Raw genomic sequence first — 12,547 nt, forward strand, 5'->3', positions numbered from 1 at the left:
CACAGGACAAGTTTGCATCTGTTATAGTTTTGGAGAAAATTGTGGTCATTTCATTTTTGCGCGAATGTGTTCAGATTACTGTTTTATTGCATTTGGCACATGGTGACGATTATCTCGAGAGTGCAAAGTAGCCAAATGAAACTTTTACTGGATTTCCACTTACTTTATCAAATCTCATCTCCACCACACAGGACAAGTTTGCATCTGTTATAGTTTTGGAGAAAATTGTGGTCATTTCATTTTTGCGCGAATGTGTTCAGATTCCTTTTTTATTGCATTTGGCACATGGTGACGATTATCTCGAGAGTGCAAAGTAGCCAAATGAAACTTTTACTGGATTTCCACTTACTTTATCAAATCTCATCTCCACCACACAGGACAAGTTTGCATCTGTTATAGTTTTGGAGAAAATTGTGGTCATTTCATTTTTGCGCGAATGTGTTCAGATTACTGTTTTAATATTGCATTTGGCACATAGTGACGATTATCTCGAGAGTGCAAAGTAGCCAAATGAAACTTTTACTGGATTTCCACTTACTTTATCAAATCTCATCTCCACCACACAGGACAAGTTTGCATCTGTTATAGTTTTGGAGAAAATTGTGGTCATTTCATTTTTGCGCGAATGTGTTCAGATTCCTGTTTTAATATTGCATTTGGCACATGGTGACGATTATCTCGAGAGTGCAAAGTAGCCAAATGAAACTTTTACTGGATTTCCACTTACTTTATCAAATCTCATCTCCACCACACAGGACAAGTTTGCATCTGTTATAGTTTTGGAGAAAATTGTGGTCATTTCATTTTTGCGCGAATGTGTTTAGATTCCTTTTTTATTGCATTTGGCACATGGTGACGATTATCTCGAGAGTGCAAAGTAGCCAAATGAAACTTTTACTGGATTTCCACTTACTTTATCAAATCTCATCTCCACCACACAGGACAAGTTTGCATCTGTTATAGTTTTGGAGAAAATTGTGGTCATTTCATTTTTGCGCGAATGTGTTCAGATTCCTTTTTTATTGCATTTGGCACATGGTGACGATTATCTCGAGAGTGCAAAGTAGCCAAATGAAACTTTTACTGGATTTCCACTTACTTTATCAAATCTCATCTCCACCACACAGGACAAGTTTGCATCTGTTATAGTTTTGGAGAAATTGTGGTCATTTCATTTTTGCGCGAATGTGTTCAGATTCCTTTTTTATTGCATTTGGCACATGGTGACGATTATCTCGAGAGTGCAAAGTAGCCAAATGAAACTTTTACTGGATTTCCACTTACTTTATCAAATCTCATCTCCACCACACAGGACAAGTTTGCATCTGTTATAGTTTTGGAGAAAATTGTGGTCATTTCATTTTTGCGCGAATGTGTTCAGATTACTGTTTTAATATTGCATTTGGCACATAGTGACGATTATCTCGAGAGTGCAAAGTAGCCAAATGAAACTTTTACTGGATTTCCACTTACTTTATCAAATCTCATCTCCACCACACAGGACAAGTTTGCATCTGTTATAGTTTTGGAGAAAATTGTGGTCATTTCATTTTTGCGCGAATGTGTTCAGATTCCTTTTTTATTGCATTTGGCACATGGTGACGATTATCTCGAGAGTGCAAAGTAGCCAAATGAAACTTTTACTGGATTTCCACTTACTTTATCATATCTCATCTCCACCACACAGGACAAGTTTGCATCTGTTATAGTTTTGGAGAAAATTGTGGTCATTTCATTTTTGCGCGAATGTGTTCAGATTCCTTTTTTATTGCATTTGGCACATGGTGACGATTATCTCGAGAGTGCAAAGTAGCCAAATGAAACTTTTACTGGATTTCCACTTACTTTATCAAATCTCATCTCCACCACACAGGACAAGTTTGCATCTGTTATAGTTTTGGAGAAAATTGTGGTCATTTCATTTTTGCGCGAATGTGTTCAGATTACTGTTTTAATATTGCATTTGGCACATGGTGACGATTATCTCGAGAGTGCAAAGTAGCCAAATGAAACTTTTACTGGATTTCCACTTACTTTATCAAATCTCATCTCCACCACACAGGACAAGTTTGCATCTGTTATAGTTTTGGAGAAAATTGTGGTCATTTCATTTTTGCGCGAATGTGTTCAGATTCCTTTTTTATTGCATTTGGCACATGGTGACGATTATCTCGAGAGTGCAAAGTAGCCAAATGAAACTTTTACTGGATTTCCACTTACTTTATCAAATCTCATCTCCACCACACAGGACAAGTTTGCATCTGTTATAGTTTTGGAGAAAATTGTGGTCATTTCATTTTTGCGCGAATGTGTTCAGATTCCTGTTTTAATATTGCATTTGGCACATGGTGACGATTATCTCGAGAGTGCAAAGTAGCCAAATGAAACTTTTACTGGATTTCCACTTACTTTATCAAATCTCATCTCCACCACACAGGACAAGTTTGCATCTGTTAAAATTTTGGAGAAAATTGTGGTCATTTCATTTTTGCGCGAATGTGTTCAGATTCCTTTTTTATTGCATTTGGCACATGGTGACGATTATCTCGAGAGTGCAAAGTAGCCAAATGAAACTTTTACTGGATTTCCACTTACTTTATCAAATCTCATCTCCACCACACAGGACAAGTTTGCATCTGTTATAGTTTTGGAGAAAATTGTGGTCATTTCATTTTTGCGCGAATGTGTTCAGATTCCTGTTTTAATATTGCATTTGGCACATGGTGACGATTATCTCGAGAGTGCAAAGTAGCCAAATGAAACTTTTACTGGATTTCCACTTACTTTATCAAATCTCATCTCCACCACACAGGACAAGTTTGCATCTGTTATAGTTTTGGAGAAAATTGTGGTCATTTCATTTTTGCGCGAATGTGTTCAGATTCCTTTTTTATTGCATTTGGCACATGGTGACGATTATCTCGAGAGTGCAAAGTAGCCAAATGAAACTTTTACTGGATTTCCACTTACTTTATCAAATCTCATCTCCACCACACAGGACAAGTTTGCATCTGTTATAGTTTTGGAGAAAATTGTGGTCATTTCATTTTTGCGCGAATGTGTTCAGATTCCTTTTTTATTGCATTTGGCACATGGTGACGATTATCTCGAGAGTGCAAAGTAGCCAAATGAAACTTTTACTGGATTTCCACTTACTTTATCAAATCTCATCTCCACCACACAGGACAAGTTTGCATCTGTTATAGTTTTGGAGAAAATTGTGGTCATTTCATTTTTGCGCGAATGTGTTCAGATTACTGTTTTATTGCATTTGGCACATGGTGACGATTATCTCGAGAGTGCAAAGTAGCCAAATGAAACTTTTACTGGATTTCCACTTACTTTATCAAATCTCATCTCCACCACACAGGACAAGTTTGCATCTGTTATAGTTTTGGAGAAAATTGTGGTCATTTCATTTTTGCGCGAATGTGTTCAGATTACTGTTTTGTTGCATTTGGCACATGGTGACGATTATCTCGAGAGTGCAAAGTAGCCAAATGAAACTTTTACTGGATTTCCACTTACTTTATCAAATCTCATCTCCACCACACAGGACAAGTTTGCATCTGTTATAGTTTTGGAGAAAATTGTGGTCATTTCATTTTTGCGCGAATGTGTTCAGATTCCTGTTTTAATATTGCATTTGGCACATGGTGACGATTATCTCGAGAGTGCAAAGTAGCCAAATGAAACTTTTACTGGATTTCCACTTACTTTATCAAATCTCATCTCCACCACACAGGACAAGTTTGCATCTGTTATAGTTTTGGAGAAAATTGTGGTCATTTCATTTTTGCGCGAATGTGTTCAGATTCCTTTTTTATTGCATTTGGCACATGGTGACGATTATCTCGAGAGTGCAAAGTAGCCAAATGAAACTTTTACTGGATTTCCACTTACTTTATCAAATCTCATCTCCACCACACAGGACAAGTTTGCATCTGTTATAGTTTTGGAGAAAATTGTGGTCATTTCATTTTTGCGCGAATGTGTTCAGATTCCTGTTTTAATATTGCATTTGGCACATGGTGACGATTATCTCGAGAGTGCAAAGTAGCCAAATGAAACTTTTACTGGATTTCCACTTACTTTATCAAATCTCATCTCCACCACACAGGACAAGTTTGCATCTGTTATAGTTTTGGAGAAAATTGTGGTCATTTCATTTTTGCGCGAATGTGTTCAGATTCCTTTTTTATTGCATTTGGCACATGGTGACGATTATCTCGAGAGTGCAAAGTAGCCAAATGAAACTTTTACTGGATTTCCACTTACTTTATCAATTCTCATCTCCACCACACAGGACAAGTTTGCATCTGTTATAGTTTTGGAGAAAATTGTGGTCATTTCATTTTTGCGCGAATGTGTTCAGATTCCTTTTTTATTGCATTTGGCACATGGTGACGATTATCTCGAGAGTGCAAAGTAGCCAAATGAAACTTTTACTGGATTTCCACTTACTTTATCAAATCTCATCTCCACCACACAGGACAAGTTTGCATCTGTTATAGTTTTGGAGAAAATTGTGGTCATTTCATTTTTGCGCGAATGTGTTCAGATTCCTTTTTTATTGCATTTGGCACATGGTGACGATTATCTCGAGAGTGCAAAGTAGCCAAATGAAACTTTTACTGGATTTCCACTTACTTTATCAAATCTCATCTCCACCACACAGGACAAGTTTGCATCTGTTATAGTTTTGGAGAAAATTGTGGTCATTTCATTTTTGCGCGAATGTGTTCAGATTCCTTTTTTATTGCATTTGGCACATGGTGACGATTATCTCGAGAGTGCAAAGTAGCCAAATGAAACTTTTACTGGATTTCCACTTACTTTATCAAATCTCATCTCCACCACACAGGACAAGTTTGCATCTGTTATAGTTTTGGAGAAAATTGTGGTCATTTCATTTTTGCGCGAATGTGTTCAGATTCCTGTTTTAATATTGCATTTGGCACATGGTGACGATTATCTCGAGAGTGCAAAGTAGCCAAATGAAACTTTTACTGGATTTCCACTTACTTTATCAAATCTCATCTCCACCACACAGGACAAGTTTGCATCTGTTATAGTTTTGGAGAAAATTGTGGTCATTTCATTTTTGCGCGAATGTGTTCAGATTCCAGCAGCCGCCGTTGGTCGGATCCAGACCTTCTAAGAGAGTGGCTCGACCCGGGGGTCTCGCGGACATGTCGAATAAAAGGAGGAATGTAGATGTATGGGCTAGGCCGTATTAAGTTTGTGACGCCACCAACGGTGTGTGGTGAGGTGGGACACCACCGCTGCCGTTATGGGATACCCGGGAGAGATGTAGTGGCAGCTGGATGTTAACCCCTCCGTGTGTAGGGATGATTGCCCCGGGGCCCAGTGTCTTTGTGCAGGGTATGGTGATGGCAAGGGCCGGCGCGCCTGAGCAAGCAGGGGGATGTTTGGTTACTCACAGTAAATGAATCACACGAGTCTTTCGGTAAACCAAAGGTGCTGGTGGCCTGCCGCCCCGGCCGGTTGCATTCAGGTCCCCCACCCAGGCTGGTGGTCGCTGTCCTTTACTCTGCACTTGTTTTTGTGTATGGTGGACTGCCTGGTCTGGAACTCAGGAGTCCGCTCCCGGCTGGATATGGCCTAAGGAGCCGTGCCCGCAGGCGCTGGCCCGTGGGATCTAAGGGCCCTGGCGGTGGCCTTATCCCTATCAGTGGGCTGTTGTTGAGTGATCATAGGGATAGTGTTACATAAGTGGAAATACCTATGGAGGACCGGATGTGTAAGCGCATACCTTATACAAACCTATAGAGTGCTGATGGGTGAGAGTGTGATGTTAGATATAAGACATCCTATAGTGAATAGTGAGCCGTAATCAAGTGCAACAGGGATATTTCACGTGACTATGGGAACCTGGAAGGTAAAGAAAGGGGAGAAAAAACTGTTAGACAAGGTAATCAGACATAATGTAACCAGTTGATCAGACATGATCACCTGGTTTGAGACCCCCTGCCTTACACTATATAGATATCATGTTCATTCCCCATCTATCTTGCTCAGGAGAGCATCTCCCTCCCCCGGCACCAAGAGCAGCTCATACTGAATTGTTACATTGACTAGTAACACTGCACACAGAAATGCACCTTAATATTCCACTGTTAACCCTTTCCTCCCAGCAGTAACACACAACTCCTCACCTTGATATCATGGTGATTTATGGTCAGAATGACTTCAATGCGATCAGTGATTTCTATTCTAGCTCTGCTCACATAGATTTTATATCCACACTCAACTATAGGCCGTTCTTCATATTTTGGGGGCTTTTAGTCAGATATACTAGTTTGTGCCTGTATAGTATTGGTGTAGATGGGAGTGTAGGGCATGGGTTACATGGCACTGTGGTGGAATACTGATGGGAGGTATTGGTGCTGTGTTTGATGCTTCTACTGGGTATTTTCCTACAAATACTGGAACAGCTCACTGCTTAGAATGATCCTTCCCAGTTCTATAATATATTATATATACCCCACAATGCAGGCTCACACACACATTTGTCTCAAGTGTGTTGTAGGGACACAGATACAGTCTTGGTCATGTGACTAAAGGCTACTTTACACACTGCGATATTGGTCCCGATATCGCTAGTGTGGGTACCCGCCCCCATCTGTTGCGCGACACGGGCAAATCGCTGCCCATGCCGCACAACACCGACCAGACCCGTCACACATACTTACCTGCCCGGCGACGTCGCTGTGTCCGGCGAACCGCCTCCTTTCTAAGGGGGCGGTCCGTGCGGCGTCACAGCGACGTCACTGAGCGACGGCCCAATAGCAGCGGAGGGGCGGAGATGAGTGGCCGGAACATCCCGCCCACCTCCTTCCTTCCTCATAGCGGCTGGGAGGCAGGTAAGGAGAGGTTCCTCGTTTCTGCGGTGTCACACGGAGCGATGTGTGCTACCGCAGGAGCGACGAACTACATCGTTACTGCTGCAGTAACGATAATCGAGAATGGAGACCCATGTCACCGATGAGCGATTTTGCACGTTTTTGCAACGATGCAAAATCGCTCATCGGTATCACACGCAGCAACATCGCTAATGCGGCCGGATGTGCGTCACAAATTCCGTGACCCCAACGACTCCGCATTAGCGATGTCGCAGCGTGTAAAGCCCCCTTTAGTGGGAGTGGTGAACAGGGTCTTAGCAGTAAAGAGTATTCCATATTTCTGCCAGATACCCACAGAGATATTGAAATCTGAAAAAAGAGACTTCTGCTCATTGAAGGTAAGAACTACTCACATAGCGTTCAACTCCACAGCAAACGAGTGCTCTAGCACTGGCATCTCAGCAGGGATATTCCCCTACTACACATGTGTGTCTAGGTCACTGTGACAGTTTACAGGACATAACTCAGGGCACCTAGACAGAAGGCAGAGGGACTACTTTCTATTTCTGGTGTAGAGCTTAGTACAATATATATATATTTATACTATTACATGGGACACATGTACCTTGTATTACCATTATTCGCTGTATATGAACCCCTTTTCTCCGGGCATTATTTGTCTATAGCATTTTTCACGAACCTGAGGCAACTGAGAACCCTTCAGTGAAGGAATTCCACTAACCCTCACAATACCTACCAGGGGCCTCCCTGCAGTAACTCAGGTAGTTGTACCCATTCTCTTTCCGCATTCTATGTGTTCTTCTTCTTTCTTCTTTTTTTTCTTTTTTCTTCTTTTTATTTCTATCATGTAGTTCAGGGGTTTATAGATATATGTCCTGCATCTCATATTTCCTTTAGTGGTGCTTCTTACCCATTCTCATATCATTTACCCTAGTATTTCATGATCCTGAGGCGACTGAGAACCCTTTAATAAAGGAATCCTTTTTCACCTGAATTGTCAAGTGATACTTACCAGTGACTATCACGTAATGTTACAGGTAGTTCCATTTTCTTCCTCTTCTTTCTCTCCTTTCTTCTTTGTCACACGGTCCATTGTGTTATAGCCCACGTGTCATGATAACACTTGTACCATCTTTTCATTTAGATTCCACCTACAATTATTTAACGATTCCAGTTCTGGAATAGGCTTTCATCATCTACTCACTAGAATTCTCAAGTTCATAAGGTACTGAGACATATACATGTTCACACCATTATAAAGAACAAAGTATAAACATTGAGGTTTTTCTCACACCCATGTTCCTGTGTTCTTTGATATGATATGTGTTCATTTCCTTCACTATATAGGATTGCAAGTTTTCCATTTGTACCTTAATGGCAATGACGCTATACAATTGAACACATATCATCCTGTTATCCATATAGGTGTGTATTTACCTGCTTGACTATTTTTGGTTGTTTGATCCAGAATTTTTCTCCAGATAGGTCATGTGGAAATTTTCTTTCCTCAGTACAAATGTTTTCACTATGGCTTTGGAAAATTTTTTTGTATGTGCATCATGGTCATTTGACCCATTGTACTCTCAAGTAGCAATATATTGTACTGTTATGTTGTACTATGTACTAATTACGTGTTTATATGGTTTTGTAACCCTTTATGATCTTAGATAACTTTATCCTTGATAAAGACCTAAAAACAAGCTCGAAACGTTGGATGAATTATCCTTTTGCACAAATAAAGAATTTTCAGCATTCTAAGAGTTCTTTTCTTACGTTATTGATCACTATAGTGTGCCAGAGCTATTTCTATTGAATTGACTCTTATTTTTTCTGAGCACCTGCTATATACACAGTGAGCCAGACATATTCAATTTTCATTCAGAAGGCAGAGGGAAGCCTTAGCAGCTGAGCCTATATCTTGGCTTGTGAGCATTAGAACAGGCCGGCGATTACAGGGTAACATGAAAAATGTCCAGCTTGCATTATGACTAGAACATGACAATATCCTTTTAAGTACTAACCTATGATGCGTTCCTAAGCAGTTGATGTTATATGTTCTACATTTCATTTTCTGCATACTTTACAAGTAGTAGAATTTGCTTTGATATAGGCAACTGGATTTTCATTTTTTTTCTGTTTATCAGTAGGACTTCAAAATAACAAAGGTGATCGCCTCCCGTTGCCTGGGAACCGTCCAGGCACAAGAGGGCTATGTGTCACCAGAAGGCGCACACACTCCCTCAAGGCCGGCAGACGTGCAATCCCAGGCACCTTCCAGTACCGACCAAGGTAGCGTCCTCCGAAACTACACTTGATCTTAGCCAAAAGGCCGAGAAGCTATAACCCGAATTGGTTACGGCCTTGAGTGGTACCCTGGCCTATACCGGACACATCTTAGGGAGAGGGAGACAAACCCACGCCTACAGAAGACATTTTGTCACCCAAGCCAAACCCTTGAAAAGGCTGTTTTGCAGAGCAAAAACAAGGAGAATGGTGCTTTTTGCAGCCGCCGCCCACTGCAATGAATCTGAATAACTCCTCCTTTTGGGCACAAGCACCTCCCCTCCCCCTTGCAGTCTTTCCAATTCATGATACAAAAAGACGGACGGACAGGACAGGACAGGACCATCTGCCTGACTTTCCGTCACTGCCACCCTTTGCCATCCTTGCCCGTAGAAAGCCCTTTCATCATCCCCAAACCCTAATCTTTTCCCTTCCCTTCCCAGCTGCGTCTCACTCCCTTTCATTAGGAAGTGAGCGCAGCCTTTTCTCCGTTCTGCACATGCGCGACGTTAAACACAAATGCGCAGGCGTGCGTTCCATTAGCCTCACTGCATTCCACTCCCATACAGGAAGTGGGCACAGCTATTACTACGGTCGCACATAAAAGAACCCACGGCCACCACTGCACATAGCTGACTCCACCACAGGACACCCACTTCTACACCAACGCAGGTAAGACAGGATCGGCACCTCTATGCTCCCGTTACAATCAGGCTCAGTCACCATGTGATAACGCTCTCAACTCTTTAGTTGCAGGCTCCCCTTGCTTCACCTCCACTGGCTGTGCTGCCATTTCCTCTCCCACCTGGAAGGTATACTTTATTCCACTATTTTCCTGTTTCTCTCTTCCCCCTTTTCCCATAACCTACTTTTATCTGCATTTGTGGGGTATCTATATGCTATTTACATCATAGTTTTATTCATTAATATGGAAGGGAAGAGTGCCCATGAGAGTGTTGAACTTCGGAGAGCAAAAGATTATGCTGCTCCGATTTGCCACCATTGATAAGCTGTTCTCAGTAGATACACATGCTATCCAAACAGCAGCATCCACCATTGCTTCAGCTCACCCATTCAGTGACAGCTCACCAAGTCAGCCAGAGGAGTGGTGTAAGGAATTACACGTAGGCACTGACTCCACACCTTCACATCACAAGAAGGGGGTCTACAGGCTAGTGCAAGAATACGAGCAAGTCTTCAGCAAACATCCGCTAGACTTTTGAAAAATAAAAGGGGTCAAACACTACATCCCCACAAGTGCACACCCACCCATCAAAGAGAGATATAAGCCAAATCTACCTGCACATTACCAGTGTACCAAGGACATGTTGAGCAACATGAAGGAGGCTGGGGTTATCCGTGACAGTTGTAGCCTCTGGGCAGCTCCGTTGGTCCTGTTAAAGAAGAAGGACAGCACCACTCCCCTGTATTGAGGAATAGCTAGCTGCATTGACAACTGCAAATTATTTTTCTACCCTTGATCTCACTAGTCACTATTGGCAAGTGTCCGTTGCTGAGGCAGACCGGGAGAAGACCGCCTTTGCCACCCCGATGGGTCTCTGCGAGTTCAAAAGCATGCCCTTCGAGCTGTGCAATTTGCCAGGAACCTTCCAGAGGCTGATGGAATGCTGCTTGGGACACCGAAACTTTGAAACGGTACTGCTATACCTTTATGATGTTATTGTTTATTCTAACGCAAACAAGATTTTAGGGTGTATAAAAAGGGAGATTAGATCCGATGATCCCAACGTATTGTTACCCCTCTATAAATCACTTTAAGGCCACATCTGGAATATGGGGTAAAGTCCTGAGCAGGTTGATAACCATTGGTTTGAGCATGGTAGGGTGTAGTACGCATCTTCCTGCATCGGTAAAAGCTGCAGAAGTCCTTGAAGATTTCCGCTTCAAAGGCAGTGCCTTGATCTGTGAGGACTCTCTCTGAGTAGCCATGAGGTCTGCATAAGTGTGCTTGGAAGACCTTCGCTGCAGTATGGGCCATTAGATCTTTGACTTGTACCACAACCATAAATCTCGAGTAGTTGTCTACCATCGTAAGTGCATACGTGAGCTCACCTCGATATTCTGCAACAAAACTCCCTTTTTCGATTTCAGTTTCAGCAAACACTCCTCTTCCTGTAGAAAATATTTATCATTACCTAAGACAGTCATTCTAATGCATGACAATATTAAGGCAATTTAGTTAAAACTTGTTTTAACTCACCTTTAAGGGGATTGATGTATTTCATGGTCAATCCAGGTTTGTCAGTGATGGCACTGACATAATGTATGGCGTCTTTTTCGGGCGTTATCCTTTGCCTTTTCATTGTGAAAATCCAGTTGCCTATATCAAAGCAAATTCTACTACTTGGAAAGTATGCAGAAAATGAAATGTAGAACATATAACATCAACTGCTTAGGAACGCATCATAGGTTAGTACTTAAAAGGATATTGTCATGTTCTAGTCATAATGCAAGCTGGACATTTTTCATGTTACCCTGTAATCGCCGGCCTGTTCTAATGCTCACAAGCCAAGATATAGGCTCAGCTGCTAAGGCTTCCCTCTGCCTTCTGAATGAAAATTGAATATGTCTGGCTCACTGTGTATATAGCAGGTGCTCAGAAAAAATAAAAGTCAATTCAATAGAAATAGCTCTGGCACACTATAGTGATCAATAACGTAAGAAAAGAACTCTTAGAATGCTGAAAATTCTTTATTTGTGCAAAAGGATAATTCATCCAACGTTTCGAGCTTGTTTTTAGGTCTTTATCAAGGATAAAGTTATCTAAGATCATAAAGGGTTACAAAACCATATAAACACGTAATTAGTACATAGTACAACATAACAGTACAATATATTGCTACTTGAGAGTACAATGGGTCAAATGACCATGATGCACATACAAAAAAATTTTCCAAAGCCATAGTGAAAACATTTGTACTGAGGAAAGAAAATTTCCACATGACCTATCTGGAGAAACATTCTGGATCAAACAACCAAAAATAGTCAAGCAGGTAAATACACACCTATATGGATAACAGGATGATATGTGTTCAATTGTATAGCGTCATTGCCATTAAGGTACAAATGGAAAACTTGCAATCCTATATAGTGAAGGAAATGAACACATATCATATCAAAGAACACAGGAACATGGGTGTGAGAAAAACCTCAATGTTTATACTTTGTTCTTTATAATGGTGTGAACATGTATATGTCTCAGTACCTTATGAACTTGAGAATTCTAGTGAGTAGATGATGAAAGCCTATTCCAGAACTGGAATCGGTAAATAATTGTAGGTGGAATCTAAATGAAAAGATGGTACAAGTGTTATCATGACACGTGGGCTATAACACAATGGACCGTGTGACAAAGA

This window comes from Anomaloglossus baeobatrachus, chromosome 10, assembly GCF_048569485.1.
Source record: "Anomaloglossus baeobatrachus isolate aAnoBae1 chromosome 10, aAnoBae1.hap1, whole genome shotgun sequence".
NCBI lineage: Eukaryota > Metazoa > Chordata > Amphibia > Anura > Aromobatidae > Anomaloglossus > Anomaloglossus baeobatrachus.